Genomic DNA, 16,184 nt, shown 5'->3' on the forward strand with positions numbered 1-16,184 from the left:
GAAGGACTTGGGAGTCCTGGTGGATGGGAAGCTGGACATGAGCCAGCAGTGTGCGCTTGCAGTCCGGAAGGCCAACTGTTCTTCTGGGCTGCATTAAAAAAGGGGTGGCCAGCAGGGAGAGGGAGGTGATTGTCCCCCTCTACTCGGCTCCTGTGAGGCCCCATCTGGAGCACTGTGTCCAGGCCTGGGGCTCCCAGTACAGGAAGGACCTGGAGCTCTTGGAGCGGGTCCAGAGGAGGGCCACTAAGATGATCAGAGGGCTGGAGCACCTCTGCTGTGAGGAAAGGCTGAGGGAATTGGGATTGTTTAGCTTGGAGAAGAAGCGGTTCTGGGGAGACTTCATTGTGGCCTGCCAGTACTTGAAGGGAGCATAGAAACAAGAGGGGTATGACTGTTTATGAGGGTGGATAGTGATAGGTCAAGGGGAAATGGTTTTAAACTGAGACAGGGGAGGTTTAGGTTAGATATTAGGAGAAAGTTTTTCACACACAGTGTGGTGACACACTGGAACAGGTTGCCCAAGGAAGTTGTGGATGCCCCATTCCTGGAGGCATTCAAGGCCAGGCTGGATGTGGCTCTGGGCAGCCTGGTCTGGTGGTTGGCAATCTTGCACATAGCAGGGGGGTTGCAACTAGATGATCACCACAGTCCTTTTCAACCCAGGCCAGTCTATGATTCTATGATCTTGCTAAACTGAAGATGCAAAAAGCAGAACCACTTATGAGTCTTTATTACTTATTAGAAAAGCTTGCAATTAGTCATTAAAAAGATGCTAGAGCTGGAAATAGAATCCAGGCTTACTTTCTCCCACTTGCTTGCTACACCCCTAAAAAATCCTTTGCCCCTGTGTTGTTGTACATCTGCTTAACATCCTCAGTAACACAGCAATAGAAAAAGCTACTGGAAGGAAAACTACAAGGCTTTAATTCTAGTCATCTTGTGTATTCTTTTTCATACATGTTACTCTGTGATTTCCATCAGAATCAATGGAACTAAAACAAAGTTAGAGTTTAGTGCAATGTCTACAGAACTATATGTCTTATACAGCCACTCAACTTCATCTCAGTAGAAGGCTAGCTATTAAGGAAAGCCTTTTCACTGTACTTCAGTGTACTTAGCATTAGCTGGTATTTTGGTTGGAGCTATAGAATTTAAGTAGAGGGATTTTATTTTTATTTTTATTTTCATTTTCATTTTTTTTAACCTAAGAACAATATAAAAAGAAAATAAATCAAAAAGTATTTACTCTTTCTGATGAATGGCAGACTTCCTGTCACAGAGCTATTCCTAAACTCTTTGGAAGGCATTCCCTCCTTCTGCACAGTATTTACTTTCCACTTGGAATCCAAGGCACTTAGGATTACCACAATAATGCTGTGAAGTACATGTAAATCACCAGAAGACCACTCAGATTTTTCTTCTTCATACTACCATGCTAAACAGAAATGCTACATTGTTGGTAATTAAACCATGTATTAGAACAACTAAACACATCAAGATTTGGGTAGGAGAGAGAAGGATGACCGCTTCTTGCTACACAATATACATACTTTATCTTCCTGCTCCATCTGATTTATTAGCTTGTCCTGTTTTTGATCAGGGAATAGGAAAATCTAGCCACTGCTTCAAAGCAGAACCACTAAGGCAGCATTTGTTTCAAAACCACAGTGAACTAGAAAATAATGCCAGGAAAAACTGGAAAGTTATATAGATGCAAAAAGAGATCTACAAAATGTTTTGATTTTTGTGTTCTTCTAAGGAACCGAATGCACAAACTACTGAAGACAGTAGCTATCTCTTAGGGACATAGTGGAAAAGAGTGTAGAGATCTCTGAAGTGGTAAATCTAAAATGTTTGACACAGGTAAGGTGTTTCGCTATTATTCTTGCAGTGTTTCCTGATGCAAATATTTAGGCAGCTTTGTTTTATGAACCATACTGCCCTACATGCAGTCTCCACTGCAGACCAAAAATCTCAGCAGTAGACTGGATATTCCCAGGTCAATACTGCAGACAGTCCTAAGTGACTCAAGCTTTGAATCTCCACCCACATTGCATTCCAGAATCCTGAAGGTGACTGACAAAGTCACCAGACACTCTCAATGATATTTGAAAAGTCATGGTGGTCAGGTGAAGTCCCTGGTGACTGGAAAAAAGGCAGCGTTGTAGCCATTTTTAAGAAGGTAAGAAAGGATGACCCAGGGATCTACTGATCCATCAGCCTCACCTCTGCGCCAGGAAAGAAATATACGCCTATACAGAACAACTGTTATCCTAACAAACAAGTACTAATGACTTGAACTTCATGCCCAGAGATTGAACTGGTGGCTCTGATCAGAGAAATGCTTTGCAACAGGATGATATTTACTCTTACAATGCCCTTGAGGTTATATTCTTTGGCAAACGTGCTGGAATAAAAGCTGAAAAGGAAGTCAGGTCTTTTAAGCATAACTGAAGCTCTTTGAAACTTTTACTTTGCCATCATTTTGACTGCAATTGAACTACTTTCCTGTTTTAAGAATTTTTGACTTAATAGTTTCTCAGTGAAAATCATAAGTTTTTCAAACTGAAACAACTTCTTATGATGCATAAATTCTGCCATAATCTGTGAGAAAAGAGTTTTGATAGCTGAAGTACAATGTGTAATCTATAATGGAGTCTACCCTTGGTGATCAGCCCTAACATAACCAATTGTCCAATGTGTAAGGCATTCACATGGAAAAATGAGTGAACAGTACAAGAACAGTTTCATCAACATCTGTACTACCTTATTAATTAGCTGATCAACTCATAAAGCAGCTTTTTTAAATAAAAAATGTGGAGTTAATTCCTTTTTTATACTGTAAAAATAATAGCTACTAAAAGCTGTAACTGTGGTATTGTAATCTTTCACACTGATAAGTAGGTCTTACTGTGTTGAGTCCAATGTCTAACATTAGTCTGAGAATCAGTGAATGCAGTGTTTTCTCTGCAAATACAAAACTCTTCCTTTTTCTGTTCTCATTTATTCATTGTCACTGCTCCTAAACAGACTTGCCATACCCACAGCCAATAGGCTGTCTGAGGGAGCCAGCTGCTCCACAAGGGAAAGGAAAAATAACTTTGTTACGGCTGGTGCGAGCAGAGACCACACCAACAAGGTGCCAAGATGCAGAGTGCAGGGACAAAGATGGTGGTGTTGGAAATATCCAAATAATTTATCAGGACAGTACCTCTGATGAAGCAGATTTTATTTGCAATTGCAATGGTGGGCCTTCTGCAAGTAGGAGAGCATACAGAAAACAGTGTTACATCTTTTATGTCCCGTTGCCCGATGCTTATCTCTTTCTCCCCTAGTTCCTCACTGACTGAGTACTTCAGGTTCACAATCTTCCCAATGCTTCACTAAACATACAAATACTGGACAAACATAAATCTTGGCTGGCTAAGTGTAAACCTCTAATTATTTAATTAACTTCTGACACTCACTCACTCCACACTTGGTCATTGTTTCTGGATATCTGCTTGCCTTCCTTGCACAGAGATAAGCTCAGAAGGAGGATAGAGGGGAGTATTTTGATGTCTGCCGGTTGCATGCCAACCTTCCCACAGAGTGAGACAGTCCGGCCTTGTGTAGAGGCCCTGGCTTCTTTGATGTTTGTTAAATCTGTTTTTCTTTTCCTGGGAGTTTCTTATCCTAACAGAAGAACCCTACAATATGTTCTCTAGTCCCTAACACTATACCCACATTGTCTGGAACATTTAAAAACTACTGCAGTTTTGTAAGAAAGAATTAATCACATAATTCAGCAATAATGTTTCTAAAACACGCTGCTAACATATACAGTGTTCCTACTTTTTACTTCAACTATTTCTAAGGATAAATTACAGAATACAAAAATACAAAATACAGAATAAAACATTATGTTCTACTTCTTCAAATCAATTGCCCTTTTTAACATCTAATGCAGAAACAATATTCCATTCCCACAGTGGTGAGGCTCAGCCACTATCCACTGATGAGGCAGTCGATGCGAAGCCAGACATCACAGCCAACAGGCATGGGTCATGCTGACAGCTTTGCTTATACAGCAGTGATGTTGCCAGGCAAGGGCCAGCAGTAAACCCTCAGTGCAGGGGCGGAAGGTCCTTGTTTCTGACTTCATTTACAATGGTTCCTAACAGTGGAAGAGCTGACCTTGGGTTCAACTATACTCAACTCAGCCAACTCAATGAAGAAGGATGCACACTAGACCCTTCATCAACGAAGATCTAGAGCAAGCAGGGAGAGGATTCCTCATCTACTTCTAAAAATTTGGAAGAGGTTTTTCTGGTACTTGGATACTACAAGCACCTACCTTGGATAGACTTGATGGATAGGCTCCATTCTTCTACAATTAAAATATTATTGCAGCACTGTTAAAATAAACATAGAAGCAAAGAACCAAACAAAGGAAGAAGGAAAAAAAAACACTTCTGCATTTAAATATTTTCTGTCTTTCTGTCTTTCGAAAACTGTATAATGGTATCTTTGGAATTTCGAAGTGGCACACTCTTCACTCTTCCCCAACCCTCCCACCACTTATGGATAACAAGAACTCCCTTACCAGTTACTGCATCTTACCCTATGGGTTTTCCAGTGTAACATGAAAATCGGCAAAGCTGCAGTGTTAGTACTCAGCATGGGTTCACATCTCCATGGACAATATCAAACTGGCTGCCTCAGTCAGGTTTCTGGAATTTAATCAGCAAGGGACAGTGACAGAAGGAATAATGAAAACCTCTTTAGAACATTACTAGTGCTCACCCCACCCTCCTTCTATGTTCTTATGTCTGCTGCCTTGGTCCGTTCACACTAATGTCTCAATTCCATGTGATTAATTTCAGTGAAAGTTAAACACTTTTGCTTGTGTCTGACACAGCTGTTTTGATGTGACAGCAACAGAACTGTTTCTCAGTGTCACCTATCATCAATAACATATCTTCAAATATCTTCTACAACATTTTGCATGTCAGTCCGCTATTTACATGCAAACCACTTTTGCTTTTATTTTGGAAGTATTCTCTTACCTGGAAGCTTAAAAAAATTGATGATGGAAGAATCAGGCAAACATAATGCAGGTGATTGAATGATATCACAAAAAAGCAAGGAGAAATGTACTGAGTACATTAGCAGTATAGAGTACTGTTAACTATTTAGAAAGGACAAAGAAAAAAAAATCTGCAACACATCCTGGCTTTCCATGTGTTATAAAACTATTTTGTGGATGTTTTTTGAAGATTTAATGGAATACTTTGCCAAATGAAACAGATGTAGCTACAACAAAATAAAAACAAACAAACAAAAATATTAAAACCAAAAACCCCAACCATTGACTGATTGTGTTCCTGTAAAATACTTCTGAGTTCAAATGAACAATCAAAAGCAACTACATATTCTGCAGGCTGCCCACAGTTTCCAGGTAATCAAAGACCTGGTAATCAAAGATAAAAGTGCTGACGCGAAGAAATGTTTGAAGACATGAGTAGAACTTGCTCTTTTCAAGAACAATGCCAGTCATTATTCAGTGTTTTTTCTTTCACGTTTATTCCATGGTGAATATTGCAGATGGGCAAGGATGGTTTTTCCTGCTCAAGGTTTTTATGGCCTTAGACACCACAGCTGTTAGTATGAGGCTGCATCAGCTACAGAAAAGCTGAGACACATGCCTGCTGACAATATGGCTTATGGTAAGCGCTCTCTATAGATGTAAAATCCTCTCCTGAGATACCAAAGTATTCTCCTATAGTTAGTGATATTACTATCCTACCCTGCTTCTGCTATAGGCACAACAGTAGCAGTGTACAGGAGGTATGAACTTGCGAAGTAAGCCACTGGCCAGTCTAGAACTTGCTTGAACACCAGACAATGATCTGGTATTCAATGTACACAATGCTATTTTATAGCACGTTAATGGAGAATTACTACATTGCTGGGCTTGGTGTGACTTGACTCTTTTAATCTATCTTCCTTTCATTCTTCCCATGACGTATTTTTGTGTAGGAAGCTGATGGCACCTGAGAAAAAAGTAGGTGGATGGCTGGACAAGATGATCTCAGAGGTCTTTTCCAATCCTAATGATCTTTTATCAAAGTCAGCTTATCTAGCACATAACAAAATGGGGTATCACCTTCAGCTGCTGTCCACAATTCTGATATGTGACGTGCAACTTGCAAGAGCCAATCTTTGCCATACTGTACTGTAGAGAATAAAAGTTGTTGAAGGAATTACCTAACTGAATAGATATCTGTGTCACAGCAGAGCTCAGCAGATATCAGGAATTGGGTGTACGCCATTTGTGTCACTACAGCATACTGTCTCCATGACTGCAGCAATTTGCAGGCTAGAATCTGATATAGAAAAGAAAAACAATTTAAAAGAAATGTAAAGATGCTGGAATAAGGCAACATGGAATCAGAATGCTAGAAGACCTTTATCCAAGCATTTAATTGAAGGGATAAGATTTTTAAGGTTTTGCAAATGTCCTTGACAGGAAGGAAAATTAACATAACACCAGATCAGATTTTTCATCATTCTTAGAAAAACCAGCAGGCTTTCACTAAGCAAAGCACTTAGCAATGAGCTTAAAGATAAACATCAAGATAGCACTGAGAACTTTTGTGAAAATATTATGGTTAAAACTTTTTGCCAAACTGAGGCCTAGTTCCTAACAATCAGCAAATGACTTCTGAAATGTTAACGAGTATTGTTCTAGAAAAACAAATAATCACTGAAATGCCATTACTCATTACTTGAGGAACTGCAGAGGAAACTAGATATGCTATTCCTTCTATATGCACTCTGTCCTAACACATTAAATCCATTATTCCCATAGGTAACATAGAGGTGCAGCTAAATTTTCTCCTGAAACAACAACAAAAAAATTATCACCCATCAAATTCACAACATTACTATTGCTTTCTACAGAATAAGTGATTTAAATAATAAAACATATCTCACATCTGATATCATGAAGTACAAGCCTGGTTCAAGGAACATGGGCAGTCCAATATCTAATACTGTTGAAAAAATGCAACAAAAAATCTGCTGGATGCATTTATATTGTTCATAGTATCATTCAATTGTCTAGAACCTGTAAGTATTGAACTCCAACACAAGCTCCATCTCTTTCCAAAGTTAAATTATTTTCTTAAATAAGCAATAGATTTTTTTTTTTTTCTAAAAAGAAAATCAAGATAAACAGGAGCTGATGGATGCACAGAACTTCTGAAAGTCTCCATATTTTCCATGAGACAGAAAAAATAACCTAACACTCCATATTTAAACATTTTTATGAGCACCTACAGGCTTCCACTAAGCAAGGCACTTTGTTATAAGCTTAGAGATTACCATTTTTATGTGTGCAGGAAACATATAAATTGAAAGCCTCAATTTCAAATAAATTTTCATTCCTCTTTACATATATTTGTACTTGTTTTTTATTGGAGTGGTGGACATTGTATACAACTAAATTGCTTTCCAAATTTTTTATACTCTTATTTTAAAGATAGACCTCAATGTTATAGAACAAGTGCGTTTCTTCAGATAATCAGTCACTGCCTTAAAACCCATTCTATGTAAAAAAAAAAAAAAAAAGTCATGCAAAAATCAGTGAGTAAGCCTTTTGTATTTTCTTTCAGCTGTCACCACCTGCTTCACTGACTGTATGTGTACTGCCAACTGCAGTATGGATCTGTATTAGTCTATCACAGTTCCATCTCTCTATTCACCTTGCTGATGTAACTCATCCCCATCTTCATCAATGTCTATTCACTTATAGCATACGAATAAGCTTTTGTGTCAAAGGTATGGCACAATAGTCTTAAGCCCGCACCTGAGTTGAACACAAATTCTGAACATGATGCAGATATCCTTCATAGTCAATAATCCAAAATAGTGGCATAGACTCATAGAAGGAAGGAATGGTTTGGGTTGGAAGGGACCTTAAGGACCACCTAGTTTCAACCTCCATGCCCACTAGATCAGACTGCCTGAAGCCCCATCCAACCTGATCTTGAATTCATGCAGAGAGGAGGCATCCGCAACCTAGGAACTTCTATTTGGCCAATGATTTAGCTAATATAAGGTCCATTACAGCTTAAGACAGTTTGGATAGTGGTTTCTCTACTCCTTCCCTCTCATGGAAAATACCATACAGTAATCCAACTGCATGTTAAATATTGTCACATCTCTTTTCTTGTCTTTGAGAAAAAGGTAAATATTCCCCGATGAAGGCTTCCTTGCATGACATTAATGAGCGCAGAGTAGAACAGTACCTTCCCAAACACCATCTTCTCTAAGAAAACAAAGACAAGTTCCTTCAGCATAGGTTTTGCTTTGTCTGTTTTGTTTGTTTTATGCAATGACTTTTCTCCAGATTTACAGCAGCAGCTTTACAAGAGATTTGTAACAGACAGCGCTCCATCTGTAGTCTTGCATTCCCTGCGTGAGAGCCATAATTCACCTAGTGTGAAATGACAGGAGATCATAATGGCTAATCATGTATTATGATTATACTGCCTCTACTGGAAGAATTGCACTTGGCTTTCTGTGTCTCCTTTGGGCAATGCAAAACTTTCTCACAAAGCTGAGACAAATAATACTATTCTGGTTGCTAATGTGACACCACCTGGACACCTCTCCTCCCCCTCAGGCATCAGCATTGTCCTAGAACATGAAAAGTGGATTTCTTAGTGGCTTGGATGCTGGATACAGAACATTCAGTTGCAAATTGCCAGCATGATTCTGGCTCACATTGGTGATGATATAAACGTCTGACAGATGTTTTGCTTGCATGAAATTATCTACTCATATAGTTCTCATGCACAGGTGTCCAAAATCAGAAAAAAAAAAAGATTTAAATGATGCAAAACAATACAGAATCACAGAATCATAGAATTGTAGGGGTTGGAAGGGACCACTGGAGATCACTCTCTGCTAAAGCAGGTTCCCTATGGCAGGCTGCACTGCAGAGTGTGCATACGGGTCTTGAATAGCTCCAGAGAAGGAGACTCTACAGCCTGTCTGAGCAAGCTGTTCTAGTGCTCCATCACTCTCACAGTAAAGAAGTTCCTAGGATACCACTGGCATTCTTGGCCGTACTGCTGGCTCACGGCCAACCTGCTATACATCAGGATCTTGAATCATGAGAACAAATTTCCCATATTGTGAGAACAGCCTTTTCCTATAACGTGAATGGATACAAGCTGAAGGATGAGATGCCTGCATACAGTTAAGCTCAAGAACATAATGCAGAGTCCATGGAAACTCGCTGTCAAACAATGATAGGAAAGAAGAACAGATACCCTGTTGTTGAAGATAGGACAGTGAAATATATTCCTCAGCTTAACAGAACACCAGTATGAGCTGGTTAGGGCTATCCCCTTCTTCCCCCAAAAGATTGGAAGTTCACAGTGAAGTAAACTACTAGCCTTCATCCAATGACCATCAGAGACCCCCACTACATTTTTAATATATGTGCTCAAGAGGCTGGGACAATATATTAATGATTACTTAGAATTCCAGCCCATTTCCTTGGAATGTAATGAATATGTATACATTATGTCTTTAAATTTGTAACCACTGCTTTACTCAGTGTGCAGGTTAGGAGGAGTTATCCCCCTCACACCCAGCACATTAATAATAAACATGCCTGCTTTATAACCTTCTTTTCTTCCAGTTGCTTGGAGATGACATCCAGAACAAGTTACTCCAGCCATTTTCCAGGTATGGAAGTGAGGCTGACTAGCCTGTAGTTGCCCAAATCCTTCTTCTTGACATCCATAAAAACACTGGTTATTCTCCAGTCTTCAGGCACCTCTTCCACTCTCCAAGACCTTTCAAAGATGATAAAAAGCAGTTCAGCAGTCACTTCTGCCAGCTCCCTCAGCACACGTGGGTACCAAATCCAGGTCCCATGGATTTGTGTGAATTGATTTTGGCTAGATGCACTCTGATCAGATCCTCCTCAACCAAGGGGAAGTCATCCTTTCTCCACACTCTTTCTCTTACCTCCAGGGTCCGGGATTCCCAAGGATCAGTCTCAGTAGTGGAGACTGGAGCAAAGAAAGCATTCAGTAACTCTACCTTCTCAGCACTCTCTGCCACCAGCACATCCATCTCATTACGCAGCAGATCCAATTTTCCCTAGTCTTCCTTTTGCTGTTGACTTACTTAAAGATGCCTTTCTAGTTATCCTTGATCTCCCCTGCCAGATTTAATTCCAAGAAGGCCCTAGCCTTCCTCTTTGCATTCTTGCAGTCCCTAACATCATTCCTATATTCTTCCCAAGTAGCCAGGACTTTTTTTTTTCCCACATTTCATGGACATTCTTCTTCCTTTTGAGTTTATCCATGAGTTCCTTGCTCATCCATCCATGTGTCCTGCCACTTTCTCTGATTTTCACTCTTAGAGATGCACTAGTTATTGAGTTTGGAAGAAGTGATGCTTAAGCATTGGCTATTTCTCATGGCCCCTTTACTTTCCAAATCTACAGCCCATGGGGTATCCCTAAGTAAGTCCTTGGAAAGGTCAAAGTTTTAATATAGAAAGGATATATAATTTACTTTAATTACAGGATCAGTGGACTACTACAGACATAAAGCAAATGCTTAAAAGGTGTTTTGCCAACACACTCCTTGAATATTTTTGACAGACATCAGTGGCCAGGACCTTTGCCATACACTTCTATCCCCACAAAAAAGTTACTAGGCTAGACAGTTTCAGAATGTGGGAAGGAAGTTTTCACCATCCTGATCCACTCTGAAAGCTTTCTCCTCCTTCCTTGGTGTTTTCATCTCTGAAACAGAAACAAATCTAAGCTGATCAATTTATGGGGCTACAGCAAAAGTAGAATCACAGCAGGTTTTCTCAGTTTACCAGTAACTTCACTGAATTGTCTGTTCCTCTGTGGTTAGGAAGTCACCAAGAAGAAACTTCAGAACTGTTTCATTGAGCAGTACATAACTTCTCTTGGTAAGAGATGAAAAATTCTGCAAGACTCCTTCCAGTCTAACTGCATAGCAGGAATACTCAAGTGCTTTAGCCATGATTGAATAAAACTCTTAACTAACAGTACCTTCAGTGTAAATACTAGAATTTGTAGGATACAGCTTCAGTTTTCTGCTCTGTTGTGTGACTGATGCAACAAATGCCATAGTTCCCCAGCAGTAAACAACTGTAAAAACATGTTTAACTTTTCAGGAAGACAATCAGTTTATATAAAATAATGCAGCCTCAAGATGCTGAATAGATCAGTGGGCTTCACCACCACATTGCTCAGAGCCATACCATTTGCAGTGTGCTTACTGGAACACCTTCTCATATTGTTATTTCATTTCTGTTCTGAAATCAGCAAAATCAGTCTTACATCCTGCACTGACAGACATGTATGAAGAAAAACAGTTAGTTTATTCACAGAGCAAAATATGAAGGGAATATGTGATTCTATATTTAAAAGGACAAAAAAAGAAAAAGTCAAACAAGAAATACTGACACTAGGAGCACAGAAGTTACACAGGATTGGATTGTTAAAAACACGGAGTGGTTGCCAAGCATTAATGGCTGCAAAGCTGTTAGTGGGTGGAAAAGGTCAGCATAATGGTAACAAGTTGAATTTGTCTTTTAGAAGAGCGAGGAGAGCACAGTCTCTAATAACACCTTGTACAGCAGAACTCAGCTTTTAGTCTGCATGATGCAACTTTTCATTAACAGCAAGGCTTGATCTGGATCTCTTTTTGATTAAGCAGGCAGCCTAGTACGGAAGATTGTCTGAAAATTCTGTCTCAACATTCTTATTTAGAGATATATACAAAAGATATGAATTTTATCTATTGATATGTTAAAGGCGTTTTTCCCAGTAATTAGGAACAGAAGCTAGAGATTGTTATTCAACTTTGGAAAGCCCTTACGTCTTTAAATATGATTGCCCAAGGTCAGGATTCTACACCTGGTGAGAAAAGATAAATTTTGTCACGGAATACATGCTTTCTGGAATGTCTCCTTATCTTCTATTTTGTCCCTCCTACATTTCCTAGAGCAGAAACAGTCTGGATATAAGCTATAATTTACTTATGTACCAAAGGCATTTTGTCATTTTAAGGCCTTCTATGTGTTGCTGTCGCTCTTTCTCAGTATCAGATGATACTTCAGAAATTCTAACCTGCCATTCTGAGACTAGAAATTAAATAAAAATTCATACAAAGTTCATCCTTCCAGGCTGAAGGTAGAAGGGTAGATTCAAATCTGTTATACAAGTCTAAATTTTTATTAATCCTAAATCTGGGCAGTTAGATTTAGATTCTAACAGCTTGTGATATAAAGATGCCTTAGAGCAAATTATAATCAGCTTCAAAAAGAAATCTATAAAGCATGGTTCAAAATATCTACTTAAGCATATGCTTAAGGTTCAACTTCTGCACTACTAAATTAAGATTCAGCCGTTCTGCTTTCTATTCCCTCAAGTTTATCCCTGAAATACTAATCTGAATGTACACAAAAACAAGTGCAAACATGAATAAGAAAGAACTTTTAAACTCTTTATCTTCTTTCTGGGACTGGCCCAAAAAAAGTGCAGTTCAACTAACAAAAGCCAGACATTTACTGCTGCCTCTATTACTGCCTCTGTCAAAAATGCAAGTAATTTCCTCATGGCAGACACAGATAAGGGCAATTACTCTGACTATTGCTTCTAATGCTTACATTTGACCAATTGCTTTCTGCAGTTGTCACATACTGATTCTAGACCCCAGCTACCTGTGTGACAGCTAGTATGTCTTTACAAGCTTTTCCAGAAGCCTCCACACTGTGAAAGCCCAGAATTACTTAATCACTGCAAATCTACCACTCCCTCTACACAGCTGCACAGAGCTTCTGACTGCTGGCAAGAAAGGGTCTATAAATGTGGAGATCATGTTTTAATCCACTGCTATCTTCAGATAATTATGCTGAATGTATGAAGTGTCTAATTAAAAAGCAGAAGCAATATTAAATAATAACAACAACACTTTGATGAAACACAATGACTACTTTAAAAAAGTCTCCTTAACAAACTAAGTCACACCTGTTGGAAATATCCAAATAATTTTCTAGGACAGTATCTCTGATAAAGCAGATTTTATTCGCGATTGCAATGGCGAGCAAGGAGGGTAAGCAAGAGGGCACTCAGAAAACAGCATTACATCTTTTATTCCTATTCCCTGACAGTTACCTCTTTCTCTCCTAGTTCCTCATTGGCTGAGTACTTTAGGTTTACAATCTTCTCGATGCTTCACTAAATATTGAAACACTGGACAAACATAAATTTTTGCTGCATAAGTGTAAATCTGTATTTAATTAACTTATTCCACACCTGATCATTATTTTGTAGATATCTGCTTGTCCTTCTTCCCACAAAGATAAGCTCAGGAGAAAGACGGTGAAGTATCTTGGTGCCTGCCTGTCACATCCCAACCTTCTCATGGAGTGAGACAGTTCGGCCTTGTGTAGGGGCCCTAACTTCTTTGATGTTTGCTAAATCTGTTCTTCTTTTGCTAGGATTTTCTTATCCTAACAGAACAACTCTACGATATGTTTTCTAATCCCTAACACACTTTACTCGCATTGTTTGGAACATTTAACAACTAGTACAGTTTTGCAAGAAAGAATTTATCACATAATTCAGTAATAATGTCTCTAAAACATGCCACTAACATATATAGTATTTTACTTCTTAGATCAACTATTTCTAAGGATAAGTTACAGAATACAAATGCATCATATTCTACTTCTTCAAACCAATTGCTCTTTTTAATACCAAATACAGAACAACATTCCATTCCCACACACCTATGGCACTGGTATCACCTTGCTGTTACTGAAGGAAGTGAGAAAGACAAAGGCTAGGACAAAGATCAATTATACAAACAGCGAAAGTGACTAATGTGTCTAAAGTCACGCAGTCATTGACTAGTTTCTTATTGCCTATTCCTGCACTGATCATAAAGGAAACATGCCTCCAAAAGCATTGATGTCCAGCCCTTAGGCTTGCATGGGCTACACTGAGTGAAAAGGAATCATCCTGGGCCACATATATGTAGGTTGCTCTGAAAGTTATGCCTCCTATTTATTTCTACAGAAATGATAACAAAGAGCACAAGTAACACTGTTTGATTGAATAAATTCTCAGCTACAAAACACTGTTTTTTCACACAATCACCACCATTAGCTGTGCATTTTCACCAGTGATGAACAAGAGCCTGCATGCCGTACTTGTAAATATCCACACCAGCAGACCCACTGTCACTATTGCCACTGCTGAAATGCACCCACCACCTTGTGCTCACATTTACTGTTTGATCTCCATAAACCAAGCGTTGATGAATGTCAATGGGTACAATTTTTTCCATATGGAGGAGTTCAGTGACACACCTTTTCTTAATACATTCCAATGTCAGATGCTGTTCTGTCAGACTGCCCCTCTGTGCCATCTGTCACACGGCAAGAAAATGGAATGTGATGTTAGAGGGAAGGTTCAGCCTTTACTGCTGTAACACCAACATCTAAGTCTGATGTGTAGGCCAATGTCATAAAAAAGGAGGCACTGATTTTGCAGCGGCCCTCGTTAAATGTAAAACATAATTCATGTTTTTAAAATAAAACTTATTTTAATTTCAATGTTTTTTTAATTAAAACATAAAACTAGTGGGATATGTGACCTCGTTTTTGTGAAGCTAATGCATCAGGCTAGTTCAGTGGCAGAGGATCAAGTTCACAATGAGCTCTAAAGGTGTTCAAATAGAGATTTTTGTTGAAATTTTACTTTTCCTGTACTTCATCCTTGACAATTGTTCGCAAGTGTGCGTGCTACCAAAAAGCGATGACACAAGTAAGGTGTGACTGTGAACTGAGGGGCATTTCTCTCCGTTAAGAGAGGTCTTATAAAAGTCTTGAGATGAAAAAGGAAAGGATAAAATTTCCTTGCAAAATAAGCTGAATTTTTGGAAGCATAAAGGAAGGACAGGGGGTCCCTGTAAAACAAGATAAACCTGAGGAGAAGGGTTTTGGTCACAAGGATCTGGTTAAAGAAACGTATCTTGCAAACTGTTGCTGGCTTGACACGACAAAGAGGAGAGTTAATCGTGAACCAATATTTGATGGTTACTGAGGGGCCAAGGTGGGCCACTCAGAAGGGAAGAGATATCACCATGATGGTATGGGGCAGGGGGTAGCTGTGAGCTGTGCTGGGCCTCATGCAGTCTGCGGTCAGACAGGCCTGTAGGCACTGCTGCAAAATACTTCTTTGAAGGTCACACTTTCAAATACAATAGAAATATTTGGATAGAATCAGGCGAAACAATGAAAAATGATGGCAATGTGTATACGAGTGGTAAAAAGACATTTTTAACTCACGAGCAAGGAATTATGAAAATTGTGAAGACAAATTGTTTGCCATTAAAGTGAGAAGAGCTAAAATAGATGCATGATTCACAATTCACCCACACACTGGTTTTAGTTCTATTTTGGAAACCTGCTTAACTAGCCTCCTTTGCTAGTCACATACCCTCCTTTAAACTTAAATCAATATGGCAATATTTCTAATCGTGGGTATTCTGTTATATTGGTGGGCTTGCACTGACCTTCACGTAAAAAGCTGGGCCACACAACTTTACTCAAAAAGGGGCTGCAAGCCTCCCAGGAGAACTCTCCTCCATTCTGAGCAGAGTTGTTGCCTTTGCTGCTATTAATGACTACGAGATGCAGCCTCGCCATTACTGATCTCAGTGGCTCTGAGGCATCTGTTGCCGAGGTCTGCTTTATACATGTGGTCCTGCCTACACTTGGAGCCTGAACTTTGATGTAGCTGATGAGCAACACGAAACCACTTTTTTTGCAGCCACGGAGGCAGACACCTCAAAGTAGCAATCCTCGAGCTTGTCTCTAGGAAGACTGAAAAACTTGTCCAAGCCAGCCACAGAAACATACAGCAATCGACCCTTGGTCAGGGATACGGGCACATCATCTGCAATCACTCCAGGCCACCCTTTCACCTGACCGGATAAGACACACAGCTGCGACTTAATAAGAGCCGCCGAACGGGATAAAAAGTACCGAAGGCATTTCAAGGCACAGGCACTTCTCACAGTGCCTCCCAACAGGGAGCAGAAAGCACCGCAGAGCCGCACGCGGAC

General features: G+C 39.5%; 1 long non-coding RNA gene across 4 annotated transcripts in view; it reads right to left on the reverse strand.

The window, feature by feature from the left end:
- LOC104915221 overlaps positions 1-16,178 on the reverse strand; it is a 19,719-nt gene extending 3,541 nt beyond the window's left edge. Inside the window, exons 1-3 of one of the 4 annotated variants that reach the window (XR_002110006.1) lie at positions 14,340-16,178; positions 6,250-6,368; positions 4,603-6,035 (exon numbers count right to left, since the gene is read on the reverse strand). This is a non-coding gene — a long non-coding RNA (uncharacterized LOC104915221). Of the gene's footprint in view, positions 1-4,602; positions 6,036-6,249; positions 8,924-14,339 lie in introns of those variants that run through there. The other 3 variants (XR_004162218.1, XR_004162216.1, XR_004162217.1) reach the window with 3 other exon arrangements.
- Positions 16,179-16,184: the final 6 nt, after the last annotated feature.

Source organism: Meleagris gallopavo, chromosome Z (genome assembly GCF_000146605.3).
Source record: "Meleagris gallopavo isolate NT-WF06-2002-E0010 breed Aviagen turkey brand Nicholas breeding stock chromosome Z, Turkey_5.1, whole genome shotgun sequence".
NCBI classification, from domain to species: Eukaryota; Metazoa; Chordata; class Aves; order Galliformes; family Phasianidae; genus Meleagris; species Meleagris gallopavo.